At 34.7% G+C, this 4,979-nt stretch overlaps 1 non-coding gene across 1 annotated transcript; it reads left to right on the top strand.

The window, feature by feature from the left end:
- Positions 1–232: 232 nt before the first annotated feature.
- On the top strand, positions 233–342 carry LOC123838035 (U6 spliceosomal RNA). The gene has a single exon (XR_006789376.1). It is a non-coding gene; the product is annotated as a U6 spliceosomal RNA (small nuclear RNA).
- The last annotated feature ends 4,637 nt before the right edge of the window (positions 343–4,979 follow it).

Here is a 4,979-nt window from a genome sequence, read left to right as displayed (position 1 = left end):
GATCCCAGGGTTCTGGGACCGAGCCCCACATCGGGCTCTCTGCTCTTCGGGAAGCCTGCTTCTCCCTCTCCCACTCCCCCTGCTTGTGTTCCTGCTCTCGCGTGCTCTCTCTCTGAAAAAAAAAAAAAAGATAAAAGAGTTAAAACCAGTAATCTAAACTTACACTGGGAAAACTAGAAAAAGATAAGCAAATTAAAGTAAGCAGAAGAAAAGAAATAATAATTAGAGCAGAGTGCTCATTTTGGCAGTGCATATACTTAAAAAATGGGAATGATATAGAGAAGATTAGCATGGTCCTTGTGCAAGGTTGACACACAAATTTGTGAAGTGTTCCATATTTTTTCACCATATTGTACACCTGAAACTAATATAACACTGTATGTTAACTATACTGGAATCAAAATAAAAAACGTAATAAAAATTGCCATAAATTACAAAAAAAAAAGAATTAGAGCAGAAATCAAAACAGGAGAAACCAAGAGATCAATGGAGAAAAAGCAACAAAACCAAAAGCTAGATCTTTGAAAAGATGAATGAAATAAATAAGCTTCTAGCCAGACTAACAAAGAAAATGAGAGACAGGAAACAAATTATTAATATCAGAAATGAAAGAAGGGACATCACTACAGATCCTATGGACATTAAAAGGATAATAGAGGGGGCTCCTGGGTGGCTCAGTTGGTTAAGTGTCTGACTCTTGATTTCAGCTCAGGTCATGATCTCAGGGTCGAGATCAAGCCCTGCGTCAGGCTCTGTGCTGAGCAGGGAGTCTGCTTGAAATTCTTTCTCCCTCTCTATCTCTCTGTCCCCCTCCCCCTGCAGTCTCCCCTGCCAAACAAATAAATAAATATTTTTAAAAAGGATAATACAGGAATAATATGAACAACTCTATGCCCACAAATTTGACAAATAAGATGAAATGGACCAATTATTTAAAAGACACAATTTTCCTAAACACACAAGAAGAAATACAAAATCTGACTAGGTCTGTATCTATCTGGTAAAGAAATTGAATCCATAATTAAAACCTTCCAAAACAGAAAACACCAGACCCACATGGGTTCACTGGTGAACTCTACCAAATATTTAAGGAAAAAATTATAACAATTCTTTACAATCTCTTTCAGAGAATAGAAGCAGAGAGAATACCTCCTAACTCATACCTGCATACCAAAACCAGACAAAGACATTAAAGAAAATAAAACTATAGACCAATATTTCTCATGAACATAGATGCAAAGATCTTCAACAAAATATTATTTTCTATATACCACCAATGAACAGGTGGAATTTGAGATTAAAAATACAATACCATTTCCATGGTACATGAAATATGTAGGTATAAATCTAACAAAATATGTACAAAATCTGTATGAGGAAAACTACCAACTGATGAACAAAATCAAAGAAGAACTAAAGAAATGGAGAGATATTCCATGTTCATGGATAGAAGGATTCAATATTGTCAAGATATCTTTTCTTCCCAACTTGATCTATAGATGTGATGTAATTCCAATTGAAATCCCAGCAATTATTTTGTACATACTGATTCTAAAGATTATATACAGAGGTAAAATATCCAGAATAGCCAACACAATATTGAGGGACAAGAACAAAGTTGGAGAATTGAAACTACTGACCTTCAATACATATTAAGCCAGAGCAATCAAGACAGTGTGGTATTGGTGGAAGAATAGACAATGGACCAAAATAGAAAGCCCAGGTGAATCTAGACACAGACCTTACACCCTTCACAAAAATAAACTTGATATGGATCACAGACCTAAATGCAAAATGCAAAACTATAAAACTCCTAGAAGATAACATAGAAGAAATCTAGATGACCCAGTATGACAATGACTTTTTAGATTCAACACCAAAGTCACAACCCATAAAAGAAATAATTGATAAGCTGGACTTCATTACAATTAAAAACTGTTCTGTGAAAGACAATGTCAAGAGAATGAAAAGACAAGCCATGGGCTGGGAGAAAATATTTAATATACATCTGATAAAAGATTGTTACCCAAAATATACAAAGAACTCTCAAAACTTAATAAGAAAACAAACAATCCAATTTTAAAATGGGCCAAAGACCTTAGTAGATACCTCACCAAAGAAGATGCACAGATGGCAAATAGCCATATGAAAAGATGCTCAACATCATAAGTTTCAAGGAAATGTGAATTAAAACAAAGTGAGATACACTACACATCTATTAGTACTTATGGCCAAAATTCAGAACATCAACATAGCAAATGCTGGTGAGGATGTGGGAAAACAAAAAGTCTCATTCATTGCTGATGGAAATGCAAAATGGTACAGTTTGAAGTTTTCTTACAAACTAAACATACTCTTACTGTATGACCCAAAGGAGTTGAAAACATATCCACACAAAAATCTGCACACAGATGTTTATAGCAGTTTTATTCATAATTATCAAAACAACCAAGATGTCTTTCAGTAGGTGAATGGATAAATAAACGTACATCCAAATAATGGAATATTATTCGGTGCTATAAAGAAATGAACTATTGGGGCACTTGGGTGGCATAGTTGGTTAAGCATCAGACTCTTGGTTTTGGCTCAGATTGTGATCTCAGGGTCATGAGATTGAGCCCCGCATCAGACTCCCAGCTCAGCATGGAGTCGGCTTCAGACTCTCTCTCCCCGCCCCTCTGCCCTGCCCCGCTGCAGTCTCTCTCTCTAAAGTAAATAAATACATCTTTAAAAAAATCTAAAAAAAAAAAAAAAAGAACTCAAGCTATGAAAAGACACAGAGGAAACTTAAATGAGTATTACTAAGTGAAAGAAGCCAATCTGTAAAGGTAATGTACTATAGATTCCAACTATGTGACATTCTAGAAAGGCAAAATTATGGAGACAGTAAAAAGATCAGTGGTTGATAAGAGTTGGGGGTGGCTGGGTTAGGGATACATGGGCAGAACACAGAGGATTTTTAGGATAGTGAAAATACTTTATATACCATAATGATGGACATATGTCATTATACATTTGTCTGAACCTATAGAATATACAACACCAAGATTGAACCCAGATATAAACTATGGATTTTGGATGATTATGATGGGTCTATATAGGTTCACCAATTGTAAGAAATGTATTATTCCAGGGAGGGGGGGATGTTGATAATGAGGGAGGCTATGCATAATGAGGGTAGAGGCTATATATGAAATCTCTGTACCTTCCTCTTAATTTTACTGTGAACCTAAAACTGCTCTTAAAAAGTCTTTTAAAAAACAAAAACTATATCCAATTATGTAAAATCCTAAGTATATCCCAACTTCTGGTGTGATAAGTATAATGAAAAAAATGTAGATGATTGTTGAAGCAATTATTAGCATTAGTTGGCCATTTTTGGTGTCACATTTAACCAGCTATTAATTAAAGTGACTCATCTAACCAGCTATTAAGTGGTGGCATTATATTCCTTTTGCTTACAGGTGACAGAAATCAAATGTGATCTATATTAAGCAAACAGGAGAATCTATAATATGGATATAGGATTTTCTCACCCAACCCAAGGATGGGAACTTGGTATCACATAGAACAATTTGGACAACATTTGACCTAGCATCATTCACATGGAGGAAAATTTAGTAAGCATTATCAAACAACTGCTTAGTTCATAAAAGAGAGATGCTTTCATTATTCGGATGGACCATTTTGTTCTTGGATCACATCAAAGAGTTTTTTCTTGTCAATAATTATAACAATAATTATAGAAAAACTGACACTTTGTCATGTAATATCACATTTAATTCTTATAACAACACTGAAAGGTAGGTGCTATGACTTCCATGTTACAGATGTGGAGGATACAACTTAAAAAAGTTAAATGATTTATATGTGGGTAAGAAGCTGGAGAGTAACAATGGTAAGGTGTAAATTCTTTCTGCATCCAAAATCAATGTTAATTTTATTCCATATTGTCATGAAACAATGTAAGTAAATTTCAGTTTGGAAATTCTGAAAAACAATAGTGATTCTCTGTGTCTGTTGTCAGTTATGTGCATCTTATACCTTGCTCAAGTTTGAGGTACTTGGGATTGTTAAAGAAATATACACTCAAGGTGCCTGGCTGGCTCAGTCAGGAGAGCATGCAACTCTTGATCTTGGGATCATGAGTTCAAGCCTCACATTGGGGGTAGACATTACCTAAAAATTTAAAAAACAAACAAATTAAAAAAAAAAGAAATATAACTTGCGGACACTGTGGATATAGGCAACTTGGAGTTATCCAGTCTTGATATATAAATCCTCTTCTCACAAAGATTTTTAAATCTCTTTAAATACATTCTGAAAGGAGAATTTAGAATAAACTTTGCAAATGCCTGACAGACTGCGATTTGGTTTTGTGAAAGGAGGGAGATATTAGAAAATGCCATTTTTAGTCAAGATAGTATAGCATATTCAGCATTCTCCTCTTGAGAGTAATGTCAAGAGACATAGGCATACTAGGCCCTGTAATGTTACCTGCAAAAAGTTAAGAGGTCTTCTAAAATATCCCTTAACTTCTTAATGGATTTGACTTTTATGTGTTAAGAACTTCTATTTTAAATCTTTTGAACCAATAATATTACTTCCTTTGTCTTCTCTTGGAAGTAGCAAATACAAGTTGGGGGTACAGTAAGATATCATGTGTCCTAAATCTCTCCTTTCAAGCTTTAAGGAGTGCTCACAGGATACAACATTACTTACGTAGCATTCTTGCCAAAAACTTTAATCTAATCATGAGGAAACAATCAGGGAAATTCAAATTGAGAAACATTCTGCAAAATAATTTGCCTGGACTCTTAAAAAATGATCAATGATGAGAAAAATGAAAAAGGCTGGCTGGCTGTTCTATATTAAGGGAGAGTAGAGAATTATGCCAAATAAATGCAATGTGAGCTATCTGATCGGACTTGGATCAAAACAAGAATACAAGGAAGGGAGGAAGGAAAGAAGGAAGGAAG

The sequence above is a fragment of the Mirounga angustirostris genome, unplaced genomic scaffold, assembly GCF_029215605.1.
Source record: "Mirounga angustirostris isolate CCGP_5_RB_7025 unplaced genomic scaffold, mMirAng1.0.hap1 SCAF_8, whole genome shotgun sequence".
Lineage (NCBI taxonomy): Eukaryota > Metazoa > Chordata > Mammalia > Carnivora > Phocidae > Mirounga > Mirounga angustirostris.
This window is presented reverse-complemented; position numbering and strand designations above follow the sequence as displayed.